This window comes from Equus caballus, chromosome 9 (genome assembly GCF_041296265.1).
Source record: "Equus caballus isolate H_3958 breed thoroughbred chromosome 9, TB-T2T, whole genome shotgun sequence".
NCBI classification, from domain to species: Eukaryota; Metazoa; Chordata; class Mammalia; order Perissodactyla; family Equidae; genus Equus; species Equus caballus.
Genome location: NC_091692.1, coordinates 92,697,139 through 92,709,145, shown reverse-complemented (window position 1 = coordinate 92,709,145; position 12,007 = coordinate 92,697,139).

Below are 12,007 nucleotides of genomic sequence, written 5' to 3'. Positions count from 1 at the left end.
TAATGCTTTTTTGGTGTGGAAGATTGGCCCTGAGCTAACATCTGTTGTCAGTCTTCCTTTTCTTTCTTTCTCCCCAAAGCCCCAGTACCTAGTTGCATATCCTAGTTGTAAATCATTCTAGTTCTTGTATGTGGGATACCACCACATGGCTTGATGAGCATTGTGTAGGTCCATGCCCAGGATCCAAACCAAAAAACCCTGGGCTGCCAAAGCAGAGCATGTGAACTGTGGGGTTGGCTAACATTTCAGTTGCAACTTCATATGAGACTCTGAGCCAGACAACCTAGCTAAGCCACTCCCAAATTTTATACTCATAGAAACCGTGGGATAATTGTTTCTGATTTTAAGCTGCTAGATTTTGAGATAATTTATTACATAGCAGTAGATAATTAGCACACTGCCACTTTCCTCAGTGGGCTGCCTAAGATGAGCTGGCTCAAATACTGTAATAGGTCCTGAAGTTCTTAAGCTGGAGATTGTCTGCTTTCTGTCCCCTGAAGGTGATTGTCACTATCTTTTGTGAAGGAAAGTACACCTCCACGACTGCAACAGGGAACATGGGCATTTTTTAGACACTGATCCTTACTACTTAAGAATATAGTATGTCAATCTGTGTTTTTAAGACTCTTTTGTGCTCTACAATACTATTTTCTAGTTTTTATCAAAGAGGTTTTGAACATTTTTTATTCCTACTATATTGTTTTTTTCAAATAATTTTGTTGATATTGTAAATGAGTCTTTTTTCTGTTCTATATTCTTATAGGCATAGTTTATATATATGAAGGCTATGGATTCCTGTGTATTTTTATATTCTGCTATCTTACTGAATCATCTTATTGTTTTAAACAGTTTCCCAGTTTCTTCTCAAGTTACTTTTTAGTAATATAATTATGCCATCTACAAATCGTGAGTTTTATTGACTCTTTTCATATATGTTTCATTTATTTTTCTTTTTAAATTTCACTGATTAATTTCTCTAGTGGAAAGATAAATAGTAGGGGCCAACCTCATGGCCAGGTGGGTAAGTTTGCGCATTCCTCTTCAGTGGCCAGGGTTTCATCGGTTTGGATCCTGGGCACGAGCCTAACACTGCTCATTGGGCCATGCTGTGGCAGCATCCCACATGGCAGAACTAGAAGGACCTGCAACTAGAATATACAACTATGTACTGGGGGGCTTTAGGGAGAAGAAGAAAAAAAAAAAGTTGGCAATAGATGTTAGCTCAGCGTTGGTCTTCAAAGAAAATTAAAAATTGAAAAAAGTAATTAATTAAAAAAATAAATAGTAGTGGTGCAGTGGGCTTCTTGTCTTGATCATCTATTTAAAGGAAGGACTTCTGGTGTTTCCATATTAACTATTATGTTTGGGTTTGGTCTCAGAAAGGAGTTCTTGGAAAAAGTTTCCAATAGATGCACCCTGTATGATCAAAAAATTTTCACTTTCTCTTTGCCCCAAGATTTGGGGAGATTTTCCAAGGGGGTATGTGGAACTATCATAATCTTCTGCAGAATGCCTGAGGAATGCAGGAAACAAGGAGCAATTATGCTTCTCTACTAGACTCAGGTGTGCATTTTTGCTTGTTTCTAACTTGGTTAAATCCACCTATTTTTCCAGTCTTCTGACAATAAAATAGGGAGTTTATTAACATCCATCTGGTATGGCTTTTACATTTGTTTTCTGTTTTCTTTGTGGCTGATCTGTCCAAAGACAATTTTGGTTTCATTGTTTGATCATGATTAAAACCAATGGACAATTAAGAAATTGAGAATGCCTCATGAGAATGCCACCAGGAAGTTATGGAGAAAGTTTTGATTGTCTGAGAAATAATTTACTTTATAGAGCCTAAGATGGACTCCTGGACTTTCTCTCCAAGGCATCAAAAGTTAATAGGGCAGAGACCAAACGTGGTTCTGCTTAGCACTCATGAAAAGACTTGTGCATTCCGAAGGAGTTTTTTTCCCTAAGAATTGTAAGTTGATGGCTGCAAGAAAGAATACTTGGGTTTAATCTCTTCTCTGTCCTCTCTTAGTTGAGTTGTCTAAAACAAAATGTTATCACTCCCACTGAAATTGAATTTATTCCTCTGTGAAAAGAGGACAACCCACCTTTTTTATCTCACACTCTTACCAGGAAGATAAAAAGTGGTCAGTGGGAGAGTGCTTTGAAAATTCAGAGTTCTTATAAATGCAAGTCTTCAAATATATAGTGAGGCTAACAGGACAAGAATCATGTTATTGCTTATTTATGTTTCTCTATAATGCCTATCCCATGCCACCTCATTTTATCCTTTTCTAATTCACACTCAGATTGTTCTTCTACAAGTACAAACATGATCCCATCATTCCCATATTTGAAAATTTTTAGTGGACCCTCAGTGCCTGCATAATAAAATGTAAGCTCACTTACAAAGCCAACGTCAGTGTCATATTCCAAGTCCTGGTTCCCTCTGTATACACTTCACTACTCCTCCTTGATAGTGCAACTCTCTTTTTCTCCTCCGTGCTTTTGCAAATCCTGTCCCCTCTCTTTGGATCCCCTTATCCATTCTGGAGGCACTACGAGTGCTTCCCAATAGAGGGTACCCCTTCCTTCCCTGAACTCATTATCAAACTATAATTCTTAGCCTTTTGTTTCTATATATGCCACACGAGGAATTTGGGGCCAATTTGATGTGGACAGAAGTGAGGGATGACATTGCCAGGACCAGCCTCTAAAACTACTTGTCAACAGGCAAGGTCCAGGGGAGGAGGCAGAGGACTCCAACAGGTGATCAGTGGCTGGGGGTGCCTAGTTCCTACATTACTGCGTGAAGCTGAACCACAGCCCCACCCTCTCCAACTGAGCTGTGAGTGAAGTGGAGCATGGAATGTAAAGTGGGAAAGGAATAAGTCTTCATTGTGCTAAGCCTCTGAGATTTGAAAATATTTGTTAAAGGACCTAGATGGACTCCTGGAATTAATGTGTCCACCCTCTCCCTTTCATGAGGTATCTTTACGGCATAGTTTATGTACCCTCTCCCCCGGGGAAGCTTTCCATGATCCTTCCAGAGTTACAGTCAGCTTTCACCAGCATCCTTTATAGTCACCATAGCAGTTGCTCACTATCTTATAATAATCTTTTAAAAATATGGGGCCGGTCCTGTGGCTGAGTGGTTAAGTTTGCAGCCTCCACTTCGGTGGCCCGGGGTTTTGCCTGTTCGGTTGCCGAGCCTGGACATGGCACCCCTCATCTGGCCACACTGAGGTAGCGTCCCACATAGCACAACCAGAGGCACGCACAACTAGAATCTGCAACTATGTACTGGGGGGCTTTGGGGAGAAGGAAAAAAAAAAAAAAAAGAAGATTGGAAACAGTTGTTAGCTCAGGCGCCAATCTTTGAAAATATGTCTTTATAAAGTTCTAGAACTGCCCTGAGGCCAGCAATTGTATCTTTGTATCTTTATGCCCTCAGCAACATTGCACAGAAGCCAAATGACTTCCAATTAATGTTGAAGAGATAAGTGGTGAGTGAAACGAATCTAAGGCACTTAGTCAAGTTTATAGATATAAAGGTGGTATTAATATACCCATCAAAAGTTGGGAACAATAGTATATTCTTAAATCTATTCCTTAAGTCATAGGGTATGTTGTTAATCATTTCTTGAGGAGCCAGTCTTGTAGCCTTAATGTGGATAATTTCCATTTTAAATCCTACTTCAACTATACTACTTTGCCAGTGTTTCAGTCGGAGATAAAATTCCCTTGCCATGTAATAGGTTTATAACTCAATTGTATCTAATAAATTGAAGAAAACCACAGAATTCAATTACTTCTGATCACTTTCATAAAAGATAAACTACTCTAAGAATAGCCATTTGGAAACCTCAATGTTCTTCTGCATTGGTCTTTTGTTTATGCAAGTAAATTATAATTTCACAGTTGTTGCTGTTTTATGGCAGTGATGGGGTTTGTTAAATGTTCTCAGTTTTTAGAAACACGCAAAGGAAGAGTGTGTTTTGATAAATGCCCCATTCTTGTAGAAAGACACACAGCCAGATGGACGCAGAGCATTATGCATCATTTACAGTTGTGTGATTATACCTAACTACAAAAAGCAGGATCAATGATTCTCTTAAGCTTTTTATGTCTACCTTTAAAAATGCAGAATTATGTTAAAAGAAGGAGGAGGACAAATGAGTGAAGCTTGCTACCACTAGATGTCAAGATCTAAGGAAATAAAATAAACGGTTAAAATTTATTTCCCTCTGAATTTCTTACCCTGAATACCAAACAGCCACATTCTTACTGAAACCAGGGGAAAGAAAAGAGAGAGGGAAACTGAGCAATCTAGCAACATTTGGTCTCCAATAGAGTTCATATTACCCATGATTCTTTGCACAAGTGCATTACAGTAATTATTTCTCAAGGGGGAAAAAGATAGATTAATTTAAACCTATACCAAAAAGAGATGTGGACCAAATTTGCTTTGTTTCTCTGCAAAAGCAGAATAAAAGTTTCCTCTTTTATTTCATAGACCCATGTGAGTGCCATAAACTAATGCATGACTTCTCAGCAGGACAAAATTATCTTGTAGGGAAGAATGGGGTTACAATTTACCATCCTCAAAGTTGTCTTTAAATGTTTTTGAGGCTTATTGTCAAACAAAAACCAATATTAATTCATTAACATTCAAGAAACATGGAAAGTTGGTCATTCCAATCCACTCTCACTTAATAAGTGTTTATGACATGTTGAGGTTTTCATACAACTTATATACATAATATAAGGCTATTACTGTGTTTCATTATTATAACTACCTTATTAAGTAAATATTATCTATATTCTACAAAAAAGATACTGTGGCATATTTAGAAAAATTGTCCAATGTTAGATGACTAGTTACCATCCTAGCTAGGTTTAAAAATGATTTTTTTCCAACATTGTGGTTTTTCTTTCTTGCTGCTGCATAGTATGTTTTTTCTTTCAAGGGGCTAAACAATAAACCATTTTATTGAAAACTTATGTTGTTTTAAACTCAGAATATCTGAATCACATTGCCTGCTTTCCTTGGCAAATTCCTGAGTTATTCAGTTTCTCACTCAAGGCCTGGAAGGCACTGCAAACTGTAATTCTGATTTTATAGGTAGTTACTACAAGAAATTCCGAGGAATTTTTCATTTGGAGTAAGTCGATAACAACCTTTTATTAGTCTTAGATTAGCTTAAGTATGTGAGAGATCTTGCAAATGCATGTTCACATTGGCCAATAGGGTATCTAATTTAGTGGCATCACTAAGGAGAAGTTAGACAAATGCCGTGGATCTAGGATTCTCTAGGCAATGGCTCTGCTGTATTAGCTGAATCCCCTCAGAGATGTGTGCATTGAGGCCAGAGCAGGGCAAGCGGTCAGTTGGTTGAATGAGAGGGAGAGTGAGGGAGATTTGGGGAAAAGAGGAAAAGAGAAGATGGGCTAATCCCCAAATCCCAAGTGACTTCAGGGTCCTGGGGGACATGCCAGGTGAATCATGCCATTTATCATACAAGACTTTGCATGAAGCAGATTCTGCTTTGCCTGGGCTGGATCACATTGAAGACAGAATCTCTTTTTGCACCTACAGTGTAGGCAACTTTAAGCAGCTCCAACCCTGCTCCATCCTTGACTCCATCTTGGTGCAGGGAATGTTCTGAGAAGTGAAGTACAGATTAGGTGCATCTTATTGCTTCAGCCTTGTAGAGTTTCTAAAGGCAGTGATTCCAAACAAAAATATCAAAGAGCACAGCCAAAAAAAAAAAAACAATTCAAGAAGACCCATTTCCCCAAACTGGATGCTAGAATCTTTAAACTCTATTCTTCAACCTGAAAGCTGCATGGCCAGGCTTGTCCTGTAATCATTAAAATTCTCTCACCCTTGGGAGACCAAGTGAAAGATCTGGTAGACATTCCCCCATTCTATGTAAAGACCACAGTGTGCCACAAGCATGTACACGTATTTTTACATGTTTTGCACGCAGAGGTATGTTGGAGCAGACATTGAGTGTTTATATGCATGGATACAAATGACTCCATATGTTACATGTCTAGATAAGTTTGTTTGTGAATTTCTATTAGAGAAAACCAGAGGTGACAAAATCTTTTTCTTTCCCCTTGTATTATTTGGCTCCTGGGGAAGCTCCTGCAGTGGTGACAGAACAGTAACCAAAACATCTCTCAAAGCTGAACATCTGTGACCAAAATTTACATAGACCAGAAGAACCCTTTTCTCCTAGGATAGCGTTTTTATAGTCTTCACATTTCATTTCCTTCTAGAAACAATAGGGAAACCATCTAAGTCGAATAACAACAGAGTAAAGGTAATGTTATCAAGAAATATTAGACCCATCTGCTCACAAATGGCATCACTCATATTCTTGGTAAATTTTCTTCCGTGACTCACCTTATGGTTTCAGATTGTAGATCCCTTTGCTCATATTAAATGAAAGATCCAAACATTAAAAGTATGAATACAAGGAATTAGACTTCAGTTAACAAAAGGTGAAAAGTAGAATAAGATAATTAGAGTGAGTAGGTTAAGACTCATTTAATAGAGGAAGAAATTTCCACTACCAAGACCTTTTTGTAAATTCCTATCATCTCTAATCCACATTGATTCAATGACCATCAAACTGGTCCCTTTCTTCCACTAGCTGGATCCCCTCCAGGTCATTCTCCATTGTATTGTGAAAGTGACCTTATTCAATGCAAATCTGCTTATTGTACTCCCCTTCAAAGTCACTCAATCACCTTTAAGAAGAAAATTCAGCTCCTTATCTTAACACAAAAGCACTTGGATCCAATTCAGAGCACTTCTTTTTAGAAAGAACTTTGACAAACAAAAGTGCATCTAAAGAACAGTGATAAGTTTGGTAGAGGATCTGGAACTCCTGACAGGATAAACATCATAAAGAACTGAGGACCTGTAAATTGGCAAAAAGAAAGTCACAGTAACAAAGTTATCATCACAGTATGAAAGGAGTGCACTAGAACCAGCTTAGCAGAAGATACAGGACCCAGCCGCTCGAGTCGGGGAGAAAAGGGTCCAAGTACACACTAGCTGTGAATTCTCAGGAAAATTTTGTAACCTCTTTGCATCTCTGTCTATACATCTCTAAAATGTGGTGATATTTATCATCTATGTATTATCTGTTGATCTATGGATCCATCTATCTGTCTTCTTACTAGACTTTAATTTGTTTGCCATCAGAGACTGTCTTGTCTGTTAGTTTATGCCCAGAGCACAGAACAGTGCCTCAGACAGAGTAGGTGTTTAATAGATATTTGAGGATGAACTCATAGGTTTTCCTTGTTGTTTATGCCATCAAAGACCCCGACTTGTATGATTTTTGAAACTACGGTATGTCATTATGTTGTAAGTGCTTAAGCAATGATCTCCTTACTTTCCTGCCCAAGAAAGACGTGTAATGGGTGATGAGGATTTTTAGGCTGGTTAATTTTAAAACTTCAGATGAGAAGCATACTCCCAGGAGTGGAATTTGCTTGTCCCTTTCTTGGGAAACATTTACATTTCTAAGGGAAACCTCTATCTGTAAAGATGCCTCCCTCTCTGGGCCAGGAAGACGGGGGATGGTCTTATCTCTAGAAACTCTTAATCAATGTCAGAGGCAAGGACTTAAGTTGTTTACTGTCTGGCAACCTCATGTAACTGACCCCCCCCCCCCCCCAAATCCTCCTTTGTCTTTAGCTGAGGATAATATTCAAGTGGTGACTTCTGCCATTTACTCAATCTGGTTTGATTCTTATCTAAAAGTTGTGGGACCGCCAAATGGCGGGACCCTACCCGCACTGATACCATTTTAACATTTTTACATATACTTTCCTTTGTCTTGTAAAGAGATAACTCACATACCTATGCCTTAAATTTAACTCTAACCCTCAACTTGGGGAGCAGAAGCTCTGACTGCCCATGGGTCCTGTCCCCATGCTATTCTATACTATTCTCTAAATAAAAGAGCACTACTGCCAGATCTTAAGAGTCTAAGAAATCTTTCTTTGACTCCTCGGCTCACTGACCCCGGATCAATGGGGTTGTTAAGAATCTGCCATATCCTGTATTTTCTGTTTGTATCCTGGTTGGAAAGCAGCCCTTCCTTCTAAAATGTCTCTAAAAGCCACACCTCATAATCCCAGTGTGAGAGTATTCTATTTAAAGTAATTGTTACCTTTGCCTCTACCTATAATGAATCATATTTGTCTTTTCCTCCCTCTCATTGATACTGAAAACATAGTCTTGTTTCTATCTATGGATAACCCTTTATTTGTTCTGTGGTTTTCATCTTCTCTTAACTCAAGAGTTTTGCTTCTGGAATTATCTCTACTCTCCTGAATAATTTATTTTTCTCTTTTCTATTGGATCAGCATGCAAATGTGCAAACATTATATTCCATCTATCAGCACCATGTCAGTTGTCTTTCTTTGTCTCCTCCTACCTCCTTTATGCAAATACTATCACAGAAGTTATCCACTGTCCTGTTTCTACTTTCCCACTGCACACTCTTTCCTGACCACTTATTAGGAAAACCAATGACATCTGATTGGCAAAATCTAGTATAAATTTGAAGTTCTCATTTTAATTGAATTCTAGAAAGGCTTCTAAACAAATAATCACTCACCCCCCCCCCCCCCCCCCCGGCCCAATGAGAACCTGTCTTAATTAGTTTGGCATGTTCTCAGTACTGTCTCTTATCTCTCTGGTAATTTCTACTTAATCATATTAGTTAATTCTCTTCCTTGGCCTAAGCTCTAAATGTATTTTCAATTTAGGATTTTAAACCAGGCCACAAAGAAAGAAAAAAAGGTAGAGGAGAGGAATGCAGGATTCAAGACAATGCAAGTCAACATAGTACAGAAACCACACAAATTAATTCCCAGGATGATATTGAAACTTTTTTTTTAAGACATAACTGCAAAACAGATCCCCAAACCAGCCAGACTTGACAGGTTGGAAGGTCCTGGAAATTATGTGCAGTTATGCATCACTTAATGATGGGGATACATTATAAAAAATGTGTCATTAGGCAATTGTGTTGTTGTGCAAACATCATAGAGTGCACTTAACTCAAATCTGGATGTTATAGACTACTACATACCTAGGCTTTATGGTACTAACCTTATGGGACCACCATTGTATACGGAGTTTGTTGTTGATCAAAATGCTGTTATGCAGCATGTAACAACGTTTGTGGCAAAATGCAACTTTAAATTATTTGACAGTTTAGATTGGATGGAAAACAGATTGGAGACATATTTTGTAAAAATTCAGAGGATGTAGAAAGAGTTAGACATCAAGTAAATCTAGGATTAAAAAAAGTCAACTATTATCCTCAAAGCTAATGCAAAATTTGCACAAGAAGAGGACTTTAACAATAGTATACCACTTGACTCAGTAGAGGATATTTTCATAGTCAGAATACTGAAATCAACAAACCATGTATTTAAGGCTGTGGAATATATTTATGATGGGGTATTGGGGGTATGCAAGAGGCAGTATAAATGAGCTAAGATTCTGAAGTGACAGATAATAGATAAACTGAGGCAGAAAAAAAAGGCCAGTGTAAGCAAAATGAACCTAAAAGTAAAGGAGAAGGTTGCCTCTGGGTAGAGGATAGGGGTGAGAGTGGAGAAGAGGCGCTGTTTCTTGAGCCTGTTGTGTTATAAGCCTTTAGCATTAATGATACATTTATTGTTACATGTAATAGTTTGACAGTAAATAAAGTTAAATGTTAAACTGAATAAATTCAGATATATCTCATCCCAAATCAATCCAATAATATTCCTTCCTTCTGGGTGCCACATTGTTTCCTCTTTGCCTTCAAGTCTTCAGGGTACCTCCCAGGCAGAATATACAATCAGCCCCTCAGCTGCCCAATGGGGCACTAGCAGAAGAAAGAGATGCCTGACCTAGGTGTATTACCCCATCACATTTGTCACCAGAGTCGTCCCCTCAGATCCTGGAAAACCTATGGAGCAGGAATTTCTTGAGATTCCCCCACTTTGTTCTTGATACATACGCATTCTTTCCAGAGAAGGCTGGGCAAGGGGAACATTCACACCACAAGCTTGTGAAGAAGATCCTGACATACTCTGCTTCAAAGAAACCTGGAAGTGGGGACTGCTCTAAAAATAGGCTTCTGGAGGCCACACATCCCATTCTTCCCCCTATCTTGAAAAATTCACGTTGAGTATAGGAATAGTAATTGACTGCATTTTCAAACTCTGGATCCTATCACACTAATAATTCATTAAATGAGTCAGTAAGTGAATTAGTGAATAAAGTAACCAACAAATGCCTGAATGAATGAATTTTTCCCCAACATGGGAGTGAAACAAGATTTTGTCATCTAGTTCGGATCAGCTCCAAAAATGATGACACAGCAGATACTTCCCCAATCACATCTTGATGTCAAGGGTCTGACTAGGCAGAAAAATAAATAGTCCTTCCAGAGTCTAAATTATTCCTGGACAGGACAGAGGTTTTTGGTTAATTTAGTTTCTAAGTGAAGCTGCCATCCAAAATTTCATCAGTATGAAGAAAATCTAATAGGTCAAACATTGCAATCGCACATTCATAGGTGCAACAAGGTAATCCATACTGGCCATCCTCCTGTGCATTTTTGTGATGTCTATCTCTGCAGTCCTTGATGAAAAATTATAGATCCCTCCCTCGGAGAGAGGGAGCTTGTGAACCATTGTATGGTCAAGTTGAAGTGTCCCAGTTTGAAGGTAAATTCAGAAATAAGAGAGTTTTGTTTTATTTAACTAAGCTGAAAACATCGTCTTTCATACAATTGGTAGGTAACCAAGGGATAGTAAAGTGAGTGCTAGACATGGCATCATAAGACATAACTTCTAATATGATCTCTTTGTTACATTACCTCTTTCAGTTTTTGTTTCCAAATCTATAAAAAGACTACAGTAATCCTTGGCTCAATAACTAGTTGTGAAGGTTAGTGAGGTGTACAAGCACTGGGTTATCAATTCAACAAATTCTTTTAAGTACCAGGCACTGAATCACACACTGCAGTTATCTTGATGCTCATTAGAGAGGATAAGGAGGAGAAATACCTATTGAAATCCCTGGAGTACAGCATGGAATATTTCACCAGCGTTAGTTTAGTGAGGCGTATTGGGGGTGAACAAGAAATGGATCTCTCCAGGTACAGAGATTGCTTTTTCTAGGAGTATCATGTTAGAAGAAAATTATCACTATATTTTCTACATTTTGTGATTCAGAATCCCCATAGATTGAAGGAAACAGTTCTGACTCATGGGGAGTAGAGTCGGAGGAGGAGGGAGAGGCAAAGAGAGAAATGGATTTGAGCTGGGATGAGGAGACCAGGATTCCAAATTTAATCCATCTTTATTTATAAATCAATCTGGAAAGGAAGACAGAGCATGTTTAAAGAAGGAAGGAAATACACAAGATGTTGTGAATAACAATTTTCGGTCCTGGATTTGCTTTGACTAAATATGGCAGACAGCCTACTGTCCACCCAGGACTGATTGAAAACACCCACTCACGTTTGACCTACAGTCTCCCAATCCCCTGAATCCCAGGTCTTTGTACAGAAATGCTCCAGAGCTTTCTTCCATTCTTTAAAGTCTCTCCATCCTGGGCTCTGTCTTTGCATCTTGCTTGCTACCTTGACACAGGAATGGCTGTCAGGTGGCTTCTCTAATAAAATATTTGCATTTCAAATTGGCCTTCAAAGCCTTATCCAAAGAAATGACTATTGGAAGGAATCTTGACCACTGATGGTGGAAAGCTGAGGGAGACGTGGTTGGTCTGTTTGATCATTCCTCAAAGATGACATCGTACAATTTGCTCAGGAGTCTATTTAGCCAATGCATAATTATAGTTAATTTTTGTGAACCTTAAAGTTTGCTAAATATTTTCTGTGTATAATCTCATGTATTCTTCCCAAAGGCACTACAAGGAAGGTCATTGCAGCGTACAGTTGATAGTCAGTATTGC